We start from the raw sequence: 18217 nt of genomic DNA, 5'->3' as shown, positions 1-18217 counted from the left end.
GGGGGGGGGGCAGACGTAGCATGCGACGGCGCAGCTTCGCCCGGACGTCGACGACGCGGTTCATACATCGCCTCTGACGACGGCCGCCGTCAAGCACCGCCTCCTCCGCCTCCGCCTCTGTTTGATCGGGAAACCAAGCGGTGGGGAGTTAGAATGAATGGCCAGAGATATTGGGGTACCGCTCCGCAAATATGCACGGTTGGCTTGCTCCCGCCCTTGCAGGGACATTTTTGCGCAAAAGAAAATAAGTGCAGGGGGTCTGTACAAAAACACCACGCACGCGACTCCTTGAAACGGCCCGTGTCACTGACAGTGGGCCTCTGCTTGCGTGGCATGCCATGTCATCGGCGAATACGCGGGCAGTCAACGAGAGTGACCGTATATGAACCTAAACGCAAGTTAACTGACCGAAAATCCGTATTTTTAAAGTTGTAGCACTAAACTGCACATCCAACGCAAGTTTAGTGACTACCAGTGATATTACCTCTTTTCTTTTTATTTGTTGCCACATAAGCAGGAATTTTCAACGCTGTGTACTTTTTTATACATATAAACTCGTATAGTATATGCCACCGTACTTCATTCCCCTTATCCGGCCGTTAGCAGTCGGCCTCTTCGCAACGCAGAAACTCTCCAGGAGGGATGGTTTAAACTCTGTCGAAATCAAGAACAGGTAAAAAAATTCTTTCAAAAGAAAATGTCGTTTTGGTTGTGCGTCAGGTGAGGTGATAATTGGGTCGTTTTACTTCGAGTGCAGCATAATAATGGATATCATGCCTTGATGATTCTCTCCGGTAATCATTCTCGCAATTATTCAGATGAGGTTCGGTTCTGTTCTTGAGACGACGGTACTACCGACATAAAGCAATTTTCATCGAGTGAGGCGTTGCATAGGATCCAAGCAACACAACACAGCACAGGCTCCGTCGACATGACATGCAGGTGAGCCCATGTAGGCGTAGGTGCATGTGCTTTGCCTTTAACCTGCACTGCAAAAAGGCTAAAAAGCGCCACTCACCGGAGTGGCAAAGTGGTTAAGCGAGCGGGGCGGAGCGGGTAGGGTGAAGAGAGCGCTTTGGGGGCACGGCGCAGATCCGTGCGGTGAGCTTCTTGTGCCTGCGTCGGTGGAATCTGGAATGACAGCCGCGCGCGTGGATCGGACAGGCAGCAGAGGGACACACCGGTGGTTGGCGGTCGATCTGGCTGCACACCGCGCACGTACGTGCCGGGAGGGAGGGACGTGACCACTGGTCCGGACGCGCGCCCGGGCCGCAACGTGGCCATGCATGCATGGTGGCCTGCCTAGGGTCTCTTTGATTCGTAGGATTTTTAAAACATAGGAATAGAAAAAGTATAGGGTTGGAGTGGCATGCCTATTTGAATCCTATAGAATTAGCAATGATTGTTTGATGCCACGGGAAAAACAAAGGAATTGTAAAAAAAGGTTGGAGTGGATGTTAAATTTCCTATGAAATGTAGTACAAAAGATTTCATAGGAGAAATTCCTATGGGATACAATCCTATGAATTAAATGACCAATATAGGAAAAAATCCTAAGGACTTCAATCCTCCAGAAATCCTATAAAATTCTTTTGAATCAAAGAAGCCCCTAGTACGGAGTAGTAGCAGGAGGAGGAAGGAGTACGTGCTCCCTCCACTTTCTCACTGTGCGTGCACATGCGCGCTTCACATCGCCGGTCAGATCCCGGCGGCACCATCAATATGTTATATGTACCGTCTCTTCCGGGCGTTGTGTGCGCGCGCGAGCGGCTGGGATGATCTGTTGGTGGTGAGGGAAATGTGGTTGTTGGTCGATCGATCGGTCGAGATAGTAGTAGCTAATCTATCGACCTGGAGGCTTGAATATGCAGGGCAACCAATGCGGCTCAAGAGGATGCACGTGACCACGTTTCCGTGTTTTGGATTGTATGCCTATGCCATGATTGCCGTGCATGGTCTCTCTCCCGTTTGGTTCTTCCTTCTGTGCTAAATCTAGCGACCTTTGCCGGTCTTGAGGTTATTCCGAAAATAATTAATTACCCACCGGTGGTGCCTATACTTGAGTATAGTAAGGATGTCACATGTGTTGCTTGCAAATTAACTCGCTGGCTGGGAGTAACCGATTCAGAAAATATTGAGAAGTTTTCCCCGAAAAACCAGGAGCCCTCGGCGGAAGGCGATTAGGGTTTTTCGGTGGCGACTGGCGCTCGCTGACATCTCGTCGACGGGACGATCCGATCTGTGCGGGGAAGAATGGCGTCTGCGTCGTCCCCCACGGCGCACAACACGAACTCAGACGCGCCGCTATCGCCTCGTGCGGCTAGGGCGAGGCTGGAAGAAGCCATGGGCAAGCTCGATCTCACCGAAGAGGAGGCTACTCCTTTGGTGATTGATGACCTGGAAGAAGGAGGCCAGGAGAAGTGGCTGATCGCGGGCAAGGTCCTTCATCGGAAAGTTTTGCATATCCAGACCATTGCTAATGCGTTGATGCCAGCATGGGGAAACCCTAGAGGCTTGTCTTTTAAGCCGGGGGGAGAAAACATATTCGTGGCGGAGTTCGAGAATCGTCGTGATCGTGATCGCGTGCGAGATGGTTCTCTGTGGCACGTAAGCCGGCATGCTGTGATCCTATCAGAATTCCAAGATTGCATGAGGCCGTCAGAGCTGAAGTTTGATAAAATTCAACTTTGGGCTAGGGTTCTAAATCTGCCTTTCAATCTGCGCAACGATACGTGGGGAAAAGCGATTGCAAAACAGATTGATAAAGAGGCCACCTCCGTTCAGTTTGACCCCGTTGGTGGATTTCTAAGAGCTAGGGTTACCCTAGATGTGAGTAAACCTTTACGGCGGTGGATATTGATCGACTCTGCCAAGAGGAAGTCCAGAGATTGGTACGACATCCAATATGAACATGTTCCAAATTTTTGCTTCTCGTGTGGCCGCTTAGGTCACTCTGATATGTTTTGTCCCACCCCGGGTACAAGGGATGAGTATGGAGATCTTCCCTTTACCACAAACTTGCGTGCACCTGATGAACGCAAGGGGCCGGCGTCGAGCGACGACTCATCCAAAGGGCCTCAGCAGACGGCGGCTAGCAGGAAAGATGCCTCCTCCTCCAACACAAATGCGGCCGCAACAGTTGAGGTGAACTCTCCCCCGAAAAGAAGGAACCAACCCAAGAGGAAGGGGGGCCTCAGATGGAGAAAGTATATCGCAGAGTCGAACCATTGGCCATTACCAGCAATGCGATGGGGGAAGGCAATGGTGTCCCTACGGATATGGTGGTGTTCAACGCTCAAGCAAAGCCAAACTCCGGTGATGGTAGTGGGAAAGAGGAGGGAGAGACCTCGGAACCAGACCCGAAGAAGAAGAAACCCACCCCACCCTCATCGGAAAACACATCGGCGGCGGCTGCAGGTCAGCCCCGCGGAGAGCAATGAAACATCTCAGCTACAACTGCCGGGGGCTTGGGAACCCCGAGGCAGTTCGCGAGCTTCGGAAGATTACGAAGCAGGAAGGGCCCAGCCTAATCTTTGTGATGGAAACGAAGATTAGAGCAAAGAGAGTTGAAATTCTGAAGCATACACTCGGGTTTTCGGGTTGTTTTGCTGTTGACAGCGCGGGGCTTAGTGGAGGCCTTGGTTTGTTCTGGTCAAGTGATATTTCGGTTGATCTAAAGAGTTATAGTTCCGGCCACATCGATGTGGTGGCGCGGAAAGTTGGTTCCCCCTTGCACGAATGGAGATTCACGGGGTTCTACGGAGCTCCGAGGAGCGAGGATCGGCATCACAGTTGGACTTGTTTGAGAAGACTACATGCAGTACCGCATCAAGCATGGCTATGTCTTGGTGACTTTAACGAAACGATGCATGCCACTGAACACTTCAGCCGAGCGCAGAGGGCGAAGTGGCAGATGCGCGCGTTTCGGGATGTCTTAGATGATTGCTCCCTGCAGGACTTTGGTTTTTCAGGGGTGCCATACACTTGGGATAATGGTCAGGCCGGCGAGAGGAACGTGAAAGCCCGTCTGGATAGAGGGCTGGCCAATGCAGCTTTTCTACAGAGATTCGAAGTTGCCCGGGTGAGACACATTAGCTTAGTAGAGTCGGACCACTGTTTTGTTTTGGTTGAGACACAAGACGTACAACACACGAGAGGACCAAAGCAGTTTAGGTACGAAGATGTTTGGCAGTCTCATGCGGAGTATGATCAGATTGTTGGGGAAGCGTGGCGACGGAATCATGCCGGTCAAGACCTTGCCGCTATTCAAAACACTTTGCAACAACTCCAAGTTGAACTTGGGGTGTGGGGTGCAAGAGAGTTTGGATGCCTCGCTAAGAGGGTCCGGAAATTGCAGAAAAAGCTTGAACTCTTGAGAAGTAGATCCATCGGTCGAGGGCCTACTGACGAGGAATGAGCAATTGTGATTCAGTTGAGAGAAGCATTGCGACATGAGGAGATTTGGATGCGGCAACACTCACGTGTGCCTTGGCTACGGAAGGGTGACCGAAATACGACATGTTATCACGCCCTAGCAGCACAACGGAAGCGTGTGAATCGTATTGCCCATCTTCAGCGGTCGGACGGATCCATATGTGCGACCGAGGCTGAGGACAAGGGGGAGGTGCAATCATTCTATCAGGATTTGTATTCTTCCCAAGGTTTTCATGATATGAATGAGTTGCTTCAATTTGTCCCGGCGCGTGTAACCGAGGACATGAACATCTCTCTGGATAAACCCTTCGAGCCGGACGAGGTTCGCGATGCTCTTTTTCAGATGTCCCCATCCAAAGCACTGGGTGTTGACGGGTTTACCGCAGGGTTTTTTCAGCGACACTGGGATCTCATCAAGAATGACCTAGTGCCGGCAATTCTTGGTTTTTTAAACAGGGGTGATCTACCTTATGGCTTCAATGATACGGCCATCACACTTATTCCCAAGGTACGGAACCCGCAGTCCATTACTCAATACCGGCCGATCTCTTTGTGTCCTGTTCCTTACAAGATAGCTGCTAAGATGATAACTAATCGTTTCAAAGAGCTCATGGACATAGTGGTTAGCCAGGAGCAGAGTGCTTTTGTCCCTGGTCGTCTGATCACTGATAACGTGGTGGTTGCGTTTGAAAGTGTACACATAATGAGGCGAAGGAAGAAGGGGAAAAACTATTCGTGTGCTATCAAATTAGACATGATGAAGGCCTACGACAGAGTGGAATGGCATTATCTAGAGGCGATCATGGTCAAGCTTGGTTTTAGCGCTTAGTTCATGAACCTGGTACTGAAATGTGTCTCATCTGTTCAGTTCTCGGTGAGAGTGAATGGGGAGTTGCTGCCGTTCTTCACCCCGTCCAGGGGGCTACGACAGGGCTGCCCGATGTTGCCTTTTCTTTTCTTACTATGTGCTGAAGGAATCACATCTTTGCTCAAATTTTATGGAGGTATTCATGTTGATAGGGGCATTCGTGTATCCTTTCGAGCACCTTGGGCGAGTCATCTTCTTTTTGCCGATGATAGTCTTATCTTCATCAGTGCAACCCAGGAGAGTGCGAACAGACTCAATGCAATATTATTGATCTATGCTACTTGCTCGGGACAGGCAGTCAATCGTGATAAGAGTGCAATATTTTTTTCGCCTAATACACCGCATGCAAGAAGGCAAGCAGTCAAACTGGTCCTTGGTGTTCATGTCGAAGCTTTTAGTGACAGATATTTGGGATTACCCACAGCAGTTGGAAGAATCACTAGTGAGACTTTTGACCATATTGGGGACAGATCCAGGAGCAGAATGAATGGATGGGCAGAGCGGCTACTAGCTTGTGCTGGAAGGGAAACACTTCTTAAATCAGTTATCCAGGCCATCCCAACCTTCAGTATGAGTTGTTTCCGTCTGACTAAGAAAGTATGCAAAGGTCTTATCACTAGTATGGCCAAATTCTGGTGGAGTGGATCTCTTGATCGGCGATCTATGCATTGGCTATCTTGGGAAAAACTTGCATCTCCGAAGTGTCAGGGTGGGATGGGCTTTCGTGATCTTGAGTTATTCAACCTAGCACTACTGGGTAAACATGGTTGGAGATTTATCTCTAATCCCAACTCCTTATGCGCCCAAGTGATGAAGGGCGCTATTTTCCGGACTGTGATTTCATGGAGGCTTCAGTACCAAACACATCATCAGCTATATGGCGAGCGATCATCGCCGGGAGGGAAGCTCTCCATGTCGGTCTCATCAAGAGGGTGGGGGACGGCAGCACCATCTCCGTTTGGGGGGATAAGTGGATCCCGGGCCTTCCCTCCCTGTCTCCTATGGTGATGCCGGGGGGAACGACAATTACCACCGTGCATGAGCTTATTGATGATGAAAACGGGACCTGGCGGCGGGATCTGATCAACAATATCTTCATTCGACCAGACGCCGATGCTATTATGAATATCCCCCTACGGTGAGGTGGGGGTGATGACTTTCGAGCTTGGGCTTTTGAAAGAAGTGGTGTCTGTTGGAAATATGCCCTAGAGGCAATAATAAAAGAATTATTATTATATTTCCTTGTTCATGATAATTGTCTTTTATTCATGCTATAATTGTATTATCCGGAAATCGTAATACACATGTGAATACATAGACCACAATACGTCCCTAGTAAGCCTCTAGTTGACTAGCTCGTTGGTCAACAAATAGTCATGGTTTCCTGACTATGGACATTAGATGTCGTTGACAATGGGATCACATCATTAGGAGAATGATGTGATGGACAAGACCCAATCCTAAGCATAGCACAAGATCGTGTAGTTCGTTTTGCTAGAGCTTTTCCAATGTCAAGTATCTCTTCCTTAGACCATGAGATCGTGTAACTCCCGGATACCGTAGGAGTGCTTTGGGTGTACCAAACGTCACAACGTAACTGGGTGACTATAAAGGTGCACTACAGGTATCTCCGAAAGTGTCTGTTGGGTTGACACGGATCGAGACTGGGATTTGTCACTCCGCATGACGGAGAGGTATCACTGGGCCCACTCGGTAGTGCATCATCATAATGAGCTCAAGGTGACCAAGTGTCTAGTCACGGGATCATGCATTACGATACGAGTAAAGTGACTTGCCGGTAACGAGACTGAACGAGGTATTGGGATACCGACGATCGAGTTTCGGGCAAGTAACATACCGTCTGACAAAGGGAATTGCATACGGGGTTGATTGAATCCTCGACATCGTGGTTCATCTGATGACATCATCGAGGAGCATGTGGGAGCCAACATGGGTATCCAGATCCCGCTGTTGGTTATTGACTGGAGAGCCGTCTTGGTCATGTCTGCGTGTCTCCCGAACCCGTAGGGTCTACACACTTAAGGTTCGGTGACGCTAGGGTTATTAGGAAGACTTGTATGTGATTACTGAATGTTGTTCGGAGTCCTGGATGAGATCCCGGACGTCACAAGGAGTACCGGAATGGTCCAGAGGTAAAGATTTATATATGGGAAGTTGTTATGCGGACACCGGAAAGTTTTGGGGGCATATCGGTATTGTACCGGGGCCACCGGAAGGGTTCCGGGGGTCCACCGAGAGGGGCCACCCCTCTCGGAGGGCCTCATGGGCCGCATGGGGCAGGGAACCAGCCCCTGGAGGGCTGGGCGCCCCCCCCTTGGGCCCATGCGCCTAGGGTTTGGGGGGGAACCCTAAAGGGGGCGCACCCCCTTTGCTTGGGGGGCAAGCCCCCTCCCTGGCCGCCGCCCCCCCTCTAGATCTCATCTAGAGGGGGCCGGCCCCCTTCCCCCTTCCCCTATAAATAGAGGGGCGAGGGGAGGGCTGAACGGCTGATCCAAGGCGCAACCCCTCCCCTCCCCAACACCTCTCCTCCTCTGTTGAGAGCTTGGCGAAGCCCTGTTGGAGTACTGCCTCTCCACCATCATCATGCCGTCGTGCTGCTGCCGGAGCCTTCTTCCTCAACCTCTCCTTCCCCCTTGCTGGATCAAGAAGGAGGAGACGTCATCCGTACCGTACGTGTGTTGAACACGGAGGTGCTGTCCGTTCAGCACTTGGTCATCGGTGTTTTGAATCACGGCGAGTACGACTCCATCATCACCGTTCCCTTGAATGCTTCCGCATGCGATCTACAAGTGGTATGTAGATGCAATCTCTCTCCCATGACTCGTTGCTTAGATGAACTCATAGATGGATCTTGGTGAAACCGTAGAATTTTTTTTAATTTTCTGCAACGTTCCCCAACAGTGGTATCAGAGCTAGGTCTATGCGTAGTTCTCTATTGCACGAGTAGAACATAATTTTGCTGTGGGCGTAGATCTTGTCAACTTTCTTGCCGCTACTAGTCTTTTCTTGCTTCAGCGGTATTGTGGGATGAAGCGGCCTGGACCGACCTTACACGTACGCTTACGTGAGATAGGTTCCACCGACTGACATGCACTAGTTGCATAAGGTGGCTAGCGGGTGTCTGTCTCTCCTACTTTAGTTGGAGCGGATTAGATGAAAAGGGTCCTTATGAAGGGTAAATATAAGTTGACAAAATCACGTTGTGGTTATTCATAGGTAAGAAAACGTTCTTGCTAGAACCCAATTGCAGCCACGTAAAAGATGCAACAACAATTAGAGGACGTCTAACTTGTTTTTGCAGCAATTGTCATGTGATGTGATATGGCCAGAAGTTGTGATGAATGATGAATGATATATTGTGATGTATGAGATCATGTTCTTGTAATAGGAATCGTGACTTGCATGTCGATGAGTATGACAACCGGCAGGAGCCATAGGAGTTGTCTTTATTTTTTGTATGACCTGCGTGTCATTGAAGAACGCCATGTAAATTACTTTACTTTATTGCTAAACGCGTTAGCCATAGATGTAGAAGTAGTCGTTGGCGTGACAACTTCATGAAGACACAATGATGGAGATCATGATGATGGAGATCATGGTGTCATGCCGGTGACGAAGATGATCATGGAGCCCCGAAGATGGAGATCGAAGGAGCTATATGATATTGGCCACATCATGTCACTAATATATAATTGCATGTGATGTTTATTATGTTGTATGCATCTTGTTTACTTAGAACGGCAGTAGTAAATAAGACGATCCCTTATAATAATTTCAAGAAAGTGTTCCCCCTAACTGTGCACCGTTGCTAAAGTTCGTCGTTTTGAAGCACCACGTGATGATCGGGTGTGATAGATCCTTACGTTCACATACAACGGGTGTAAGACAGATTTACACATGCAGAACACTTAGGGTTAACTTGACGAGCCTAGCATGTACAGACATGGCCTCGGAACACAGAGACCGAAAGGTCGAACATGAGTCGTATAGAAGATACGATCAACATGGAGATGTTCACCGATGATGACTAGTCCGTCTCACGTGATGATCGGACACGGCCTAGTCGACTCGGATCGTGTAACACTTAGATGACTAGAGGGATGTCTAATCTAAGTGGGAGTTCATTAAATAATTTGATTAGATGAACTTAATTATCATGAACTTAGTCTAAAACTTTTGCAAAAATATGTCTTGTAGATCAAATGGCCAACGCTCATGTCAACATGAACTTCAACGCGTTCCTAGAGAAAACCAAGCTGAAAGATGATGGCAGCAACTATTCGGACTGGGTCCGGAACCTGAGGATCATCCTCATAGCAGCCAAGAAAGATTATGTCCTAGATGCACCGCTAGGTGAAGCACCCATCCCAGAGAACCAAGACGTTGTGAACACTTGGCAATCATGTGCTGATGATTACTCCCTCGTTCAGTGCGGCATGCTTTACAGCTTAGAACCGGGGCTCCAAAAGCGTTTTGAGAAGCACGAAGCATATGAGATGTTCGAGGAGCTGAAAATGGTTTTCCAAGCTCATGCCCGGGTCGAGAGATATGAAGTCTCCGACAAGTTCTATAGTTGTAAGATGGAGGAAAACAGTTCTGTCAGTGAGCACATACTCAAAATGTCTGGGTTGCACAACCGCCTGTCCCAGCTAGAGATCAACCTCCCGGACGAGGCGGTCATTGACAGAATCCTTCAGTCGCTCCCACCGAGCTACAAGAGCTTTGTGTTGAACTACAATATGCAGGGGATGGTGAAGACCATTCCTGAAGTATTTTCAATGCTGAAGTCAGCAGAGGTTGAAATCAAGAAAGAACATCAAGTGTTGATGGTCAATAAGACCACTAAGTTCAAGAAGGGCAAGGGTAAGAAGAACTTCAAGAAGGGCGGCAAAGATGTTGCCGTGCCCGGTAAGCCAGTTGCCGGGAAGAAGTCAAAGAATGGACCCAAGTCTGAGACTGAGTGCTTTTATTGCAAGGGGAAGGGTCACTGGAAGCGGAACTGCCCCAAATACTTAGCGGACAAGAAGGCCGGCAACACTAAAGGTATATTTGATATACATGTAATTGGTGTGTACCTTACCAGTACTCGTAGTAACTCCTGGGTATTTGATACCGGTGCCGTTGCTCACATTTATAACTCACAGCAGGAGCTGCGGAATAAGCGGAGACTGGCCAAGGACGAGGTGACGATGCACGTCGGGAATGGTTCCAAGGTCGATGTGATCGCCGTCGGCACGCTACCTCTACATTTACCTACAGGATTAGTTTTAAACCTCAATAATTGTTATTTAGTGCCAAGTTTGAGCATAAACATTGTATCTGGATCTCGTTTGATGCGAGATGGCTACTCATTTAAATCCGAGAATAATGGTTGTTCCATTTATATGAGAGATATGTTTTATGGTCATGCCCCGATGGTCAATGGTTTATTCTTAATGAATCTCGAACGTAATGTTACACATATTCATAGTGTGAATACCAAAAGATGCAAAGTTGATAACGATAGTCCCACATACTTGTGGCACTGCCGCCTTGGTCACATAGGTGTCAAGCGCATGAAGAAGCTCCATACTGATGGACTTTTAGAGTCTCTCGATTATGAATCATTTGACACGTGCGAACCATGCCTCATGGGCAAAATGACCAAGACTCCGTTCTCCGGAACAATGGAGCGAGCAACCAACTTGTTGGAAATCATACATACCGATGTGTGCGGTCCAATGAGCGTTGAGGCTCGCGGAGGATATCGTTATGTTCTCACTCTCACTGATGACTTGAGTAGATATGGGTATGTCTACTTGATGAAACACAAGTCTGAGACCTTTGAAGAGTTCAAGGAATTTCAGAATGAAGTAGAGAATCAACGTGACCGAAAGATAAAATTCTTACGATCGGATCGTGGAGGAGAATATTTAAGTCACGAATTTGGTACACACAAATGTGGAATCGTTTCACAACTCACGCCGCCTGGAACACCTCAGCGTAACGGTGTGTCCGAACATCGTAATCGCACTCTATTGGATATGGTGCGATCTATGACGTCTCTTACCGATTTACCGCTATCATTTTGGGGATACGCTTTAGAGACAGCTACATTCACTTTAAATAGGGCACCGTCTAAATCCGTTGAGACGACACCGTATGAATTATGGTTTGGGAAGAAACCTAAGCTGTCGTTTCTAAAAGTTTGGGGATGCGATGCTTATGTCAAGAAACTTCAACCTGAAAAGCTCGAACCCAAGTCGGAAAAATGCATCTTCATAGGATACCCTAAGGAAACCATTGGGTATACCTTCTACTTAAGATCCGAGGGCAAGATCTTTGTTGCCAAGAACGGATCCTTTCTGGAAAAAGAGTTTCTCTCAAAAGGAGTAAGTGGGAGGAAAGTAGAACTCGATGAAGTACTACCTCTTGAACCGGAAAGTAGTGCAGCTCAGGAAAACGTTCCTGTGGTGCCTACACCAACTGGAGAGGAAATTAATGATGATGATCAAGGTGCTTCTGATCAAGTTGCTACTGAACTTCGTAGGTCCACAAGGACACGTTCCACACCAGAGTGGTATGGAAACCCTGTCCTGGAAATCATGTTGTTAAACAACGGTGAACCTTCGAACTATGAAGAAGCGATGACGGGCCCAGATTCCAACAAATGGCTAGAAGCCATGAAATCCGAGATAGAATCCATGTATGAAAACAAAGTATGGACTTTGACTGACTTGCCCGATGATCGGCGAGCGATAGAAAACAAATGGATCTTTAAGAAGAAGACGGACGCGGATGGTAATGTCACCATCTATAAAGCTCGGCTTGTCGCTAAGGGTTATCGACAAGTTCAAGGGATTGACTACGATGAGACTTTCTCTCCCGTAGCGAAGCTTAAGTCCGTCCGAATCATGTTAGTATTGCCGCATACTATGATTATGAGATATGGCAGATGGACGTAAAAACAACATTCCTTAACGGGCATCTTAAGGAAGAACTGTATATGATGCAGCCGGAGGGTTTTGTCGATCCTAAGAATGCTAACAAAGTGTGCAAGCTCCAGCGATCCATTTATGGGCTGGTGCAAGCATCTCGGAGTTGGAACATTCGCTTTGATGAGATGATCAAAGCGTTTGGGTTTATGCAGACTTATGGAGAAGCCTGCGTTTACAAGAAAGTGAGTGGGAGCTCTGTAGCATTTCTCATATTATATGTAGATGACATACTTTTGATGGGAAATGATATAGAATTCTTGGACAGCATAAAGGCCTACTTGAATAAGTGTTTTTCAATGAAGGACCTTGGAGAAGCTGCATATATATCAGGCATCAAGATCTATAGGGATAGATCGAGACGCCTCATAGGTCTTTCACAAAGCACATACCTTGATAAGATTTTGAAGAAGTTCAAAATGGATCAGTCCAAGAAAGGGTTCTTGCCTGTACTGCAAGGTGTGAGATTGAGCTCGGCTCAATGCCCGACCACAGCAAAAGATAAAGAAGAGATGAGCGTCATCCCCTATGCCTCAGCCATAGGATCTATTATGTATGCCATGCTGTGTACCGGACCTGATGTAAACCTTGCCGTAAGTTTGGTAGGAAGGTACCAAAGTAATCCCGGCAAGGAACACTGGACAGCGGTCAAGAATATCCTGAAGTACCTGAAAAGGACAAAGGACATGTTTCTCGTTTATGGAGGTGACGAAGAGCTCATCGTAAAGGGTTACGTCGACGCTAGCTTCGACACAGATCTGGATGACTCTAAGTCACAAACCGGATACGTGTATATGCTGAATGATGGAGCACTAAGCTGGTGCAGCTGCAAGCAGAGCGTCGTGGCGGGATCTACATGTGAAGCGGAGTACATGGCAGCCTCGGAGGCAGCGCATGAAGCAATTTGGGTGAAGGAGTTCATCACCGACCTAGGAGTCATACACAATGCGTCGGGGCCGATCAAACTCTTCTGTGACAACACTGGAGCTATTGCCCTTGCCAAGGAGCCCAGGTTTCACAAGAAGACCAGGCACATCAAGCGTCGCTTCAACTCCATCCGTGAAAATGTTCAAGATGGAGACATAGATATTTGCAAAGTACATACGGATCTGAATGTCGCAGATCCGTTGACTAAACCTCTCTCGTGAGCAAAACATGATCAACACCAGAACTCTATGGGTGTTCGATTCATCACAATGTAACTAGATTATTGACTCTAGTGCAAGTGGGAGACTGTTGGAAATATGCCCTAGAGGCAATAATAAAAGGATTATTATTATATTTCCTTGTTCATGATAATTATCTTTTATTCATGCTATAATTGTATTATCCGGAAATCGTAATACACGTATGAATACATAGACCACAATACGTCCCTAGTAAGCCTCTAGTTGACTAGCTCGTTGGTCAACAGATAGTCATGGTTTTCTGACTATGTACATTAGATGTCGTTGATAACGGGATCACATCATTAGGAGAATGATGTGATGGACAAGACCCAATCCTAAGCATAGCACAAGATCGTGTAGTTCATTTTGCTAGAGCTTTTCCAATGTCAAGTATCTCTTCCTTAGACCATGAGATCATGTAACTCCCGGATACCGTAGGAGTGCTTTGGGTGTACCAAACGTTACAACGTAACTGGGTGACTATAAAGGTGCACTACAGGTATCTCCGAAAGTGTCTGTTGGGTTGACACGGATCGGGACTGGGATTTGTCACTCCGCATGACGGAGAGGTATCACTGGGCCCACTCGGTAGTGCATCATCATAATGAGCTCAAGGTGACCAAGTGTCTGGTCACGGGATCATGCATTACGGTACGAGTAAAGTGACTTGCCGGTAACGAGACTGAATGAGGTATTGGGATACCGACGATCGAGTCTCGGGCAAGTAACATACCGTCTGACAAAGGGAATTGCATACGGGGTTGATTGAATCCTCGACATCTTGGTTCATCCGATGACATCATCGAGGAGCATGTGGGAGCCAACATGGGTATCCAGATCCCGCTGTTGGTTATTGACCGGAGAGCCGTCTCAGTCATGTCTGCGTGTCTCCCGAACCCGTAGGGTCTACACACTTAAGGTTCGGTGATGCTAGGGTTATTAGGAAGACTTGTATGTGATTACCGAATGTTGTTCAGAGTCCCGGATGAGATCCCGGACGTCACGAGGAGTTCCGGAATGGTCCGGAGGTAAAGATTTATATATGGGAAGTTGTCATGCGGACACCGGAAAGTTTCGGGGGCATATCGGTATTGTACCGGGGCCACCGGAAGGGTTCCGGGGGTCCACCGGGAGGGGCCACCCCTCTCGGAGGGCCTCATGGGCCGCATGGGGCAGGGAACCAGCCCCTGGAGGGCTGGGCGCCCCCCCTTGGGCCCATGCGCCTAGGGTTTGGGGGGAACCCTAAAGGGGGCGCACCCCCTTTGCTTGGGGGGCAAGCCCCCTCCCTGGCTGCCGCCCCCCCTCTAGATCTCATCTAGAGGGGGCCGGCCCCCTTCCCCCTTCCCCTATAAATAGAGGGGCGAGGGGAGGGCTGAACGGCTGATCCAAGGCGCAGCCCCTCCCCTCCCCAACACCTCTCCTCCTCCGTTGAGCGCTTGGCGAAGCCCTGTCAGAGTACTGCCTCTCGACCATCATCATGACGTCGTGCTGCTGCTGGAGCCTTCTTCCTCAACCTCTCCTTCCCCCTTGCTAGATCAAGAAGGAGGAGACGTCATCTGTACCGTACGTGTGTTGAACGTGAAGGTGCTGTCCGTTCAGCACTTGATCATCGGTGATTTGAATCACGGCGAGTTCGAGTCCATCATCACCGTTCCCTTGAACGCTTCCGCACGCGATCTACAAGTGGTATATAGATGCAATCTCTCTCCCATGACTCGTTGCTTAGATGAACTCATAGATGGATCTTGTTGAAACCGTAGAATTTTTTTTAATTTTCTGCAACGTTCCCCAACAGTAGCTACTCCGTAAAATCTGCGTACCGTGCTCTCGTGACTCGGAAAGAGCGTCTAGCTCAAGAGGAAGGGGTGGTTACAAACTCCTCACAGACCGACGAACGGATGTGGAAATCGCTTTGGAAGCTTAAGGTATTGCCGAAGGACGTGTATTCTGGTGGCGGGTCATTCGTCGTATTCTTCCAGATGAGTGTACGCTTCGGTATCGTCATATTAAAGCTATAAGCAGATGTAATGTCTGCCTTGCAATGGATGAGGATCTCATGCACGCATTAGTGCATTGCTCTCATGCCAAACTATTCTGGGAGCAGGCTCACGGCCTCTTTGGCATTCGACGGCCGCGGCTGAATCCGAATACTTGGTCTCGTGATATCGTATGTGATGATCAATTCACGGACATTGAAAGGGCCCAAATGATTTCTGTTATGTGGGCAATATGGCACTCGAGGAATCGAGTGACTCATGATGATGACCAGTTTGATCCTTTCACTTCGGTGAGGCGGATTAGGGAGGACCTAGCACTTCTAGATATCCCGCACTCCCATGCTATTCTGCTACCTGGTCCATGGTTGGAGACCGCCGGAAGCAGGGGTGGTCAAGATCAACACGGATGCAGCATTGAGTATGGACTCCGATAAGGTGGGCATGGGCGGCGTAGCACGCTCAAACACAACCTTGTTGGGAGCTTGGAGTAAACCTCATATTGGGGTCACGGATCCATTCATCGGTGAGACGCTCGCACTCCGAGAAGGTGTTATCTTCGCAAATCTTCGGGGTTTCTCACATGTGATCATGGAGACGGATTGCCTGGAGATTGTTAATCTCTAGAACACTCGCCACACCAGCCTTTCTGTGGTGGCACCTTTACTTGTAGAAATTGAAGAGCTAGCTGCTACTCTTTCTTCTTTTGTTATTCAACATGTAATGCGAGCAGCCAATGTCCCGGCCCACCTTTGTGCAAAACATGCATGTACACTGGTGGTTACCGAGTGTTGGACTGACTCGAGACCATCTTTCCTGCTCACCAGCCTATTGCCTGATGATGCCAGGACCTCGTTCGTTGAATAAAAGCTCTCAGGTTTGAACGCAAAAAAAAAAAAAAACTCGCTGGTTGCAACGACGGGTCGATTTGAGCCAACTATTAATATACAGCGGCAAGATGCCGCGATCTATCAATCGTATGGACTATACGCACGCATGGATAGTACGCTACGAACCCAACGTGCAAGTATGCAATAGCCAACATTTTAGCCCTTTGACGAGCGGCAGTGAGCAGTGTGTGCTGCTCGGCCTTCTTTTTCCGTCATCTGTCCCGATGGTCTGATACTCATCGTCGTCATCATTGTTGCTTGATGGACATGAGGCCTTTGGGATCGTGATTGGTAGGTGAGGGGACATGTGTGGTTTAAGTGGTATAGTCACCAACGTCATGGATGCCACTGACGTCGATCAATTTTCATTATTACTCCGTAGCATTTAGCCGGTTGATTTGTTCTTATGTCGCAGCACCTAATCACTCGTTGCCCTCCCTTGCCACGATGATCCTGATCGCTGTCATCTCCCCACCACGCAGACAAAACAGTGCCGCTTCATGTACAAACAAATAACCGCTTGTTAGACTTGTAGACTTGTATGTATTGTAATCTCTGTACAATTGTATCTGTACCCGATGAGGTACCCCCTGTTATATATATGTTATTGTGGCCGACCCTCTCAGGTGTCGAAGCCCATAACCCCAAAACCCTTTGTCTATCATGGTATCAGATGCGATCTAGCGATCCTGACCTAGCCATGTCGTCTTCCGCTGCTTCCTCCGAGGCCGCCGCCGCCGCCGCCCTCTCCGGCGCAGCCACCCTCGCTGCCCTCTCCGGCGCGGCGACTATATTCGCCGCCACCACCTTGCTCGCCGAACACTATTCGGCCCCCGCGTCGCTCACCGATCCAATCGGGACGGGCGCGTTCGTCTTCGCCCCGCCGTTCCTGTCCAACCTTCTTCAAGGAGGAAGATCGACAGGACCCCTGTTTTCTGGGGCGCCGTCCTCGGCTCCTCCCGGCTCGCTGGCTCTACGCCCCAACTACGGCGCGCTGGCACCCTACGCGCCGCCGCCGCCGTATGCGTACGACCCCGCCGCCTACGGTGCCTTTTATGCCGCTCCCTACGGCGCCCCCTACATCGCCCCCTACGCCGGTCATGGCGCCGGCTATGGTGCACCTCCTGGTGCCGGTTATGGCCCTAGCTACGCGGGGTTCCCGCGGCCTACGACTCACGGTGCGCCACCACAGGCGCCTCCGGTTGCGCCGCAGTCCTCGTCTGCATTGGATATCGTCTCCTCCGGTGCGGTTCCTGTGCCGCCCTATGACTTCGCCCTTGATGTCATATCGACTCCACCGTTCTACTTCAGCAATCTTCTGCCGGTCAAACTGAAGATGGACAACTATCTGTTTTGGCGCGCACAGATTCTTCCGCTCCTCCGTAGTCACTACTTGGAGGGTTTTGTTGATGGTACTCTGCCATGTCCCCCGCCGGATCATCATATGTACCGGCCATGGATTGCTCAAGATCAAGCGATTCTTTCGCCGATTCAGTCCTCCCTCACCGAGGGCGTCGCCGGCTTGGTTTTATTTGCTACTACATCTCATGAGGTATGGGATGCGTTGGAGTCCAGTTTCTCCGCACAATCCTCGTCTCAGCACATGGCTCTTCGGACACAGCTCAATGAGACTCGCAAGGATCATCACTCTGTCACCGTTTTCTTCAACAAGATCAAACGCCTCGCCGATCAGCTTGCCTCCATCGGCGAGCCACTTCGTGACACAGAGTTTACCACATATGTTCTCCAAGGTCTCGATGCCGAGTATGACTCTCTTGTGGAGGTGATCCAGGAACGCAAGGTTCCCATCAAGCCGCAGGAACTTTTTCAGCGCCTCCTCTCAACGGAGCAACGCCTTGCCAGTCGT

Source organism: Triticum dicoccoides, chromosome 4B, assembly GCF_002162155.2.
Source record: "Triticum dicoccoides isolate Atlit2015 ecotype Zavitan chromosome 4B, WEW_v2.0, whole genome shotgun sequence".
Classification (NCBI taxonomy): domain Eukaryota; kingdom Viridiplantae; phylum Streptophyta; class Magnoliopsida; order Poales; family Poaceae; genus Triticum; species Triticum dicoccoides.
Note: the sequence above shows the minus strand (reverse complement) of the source record.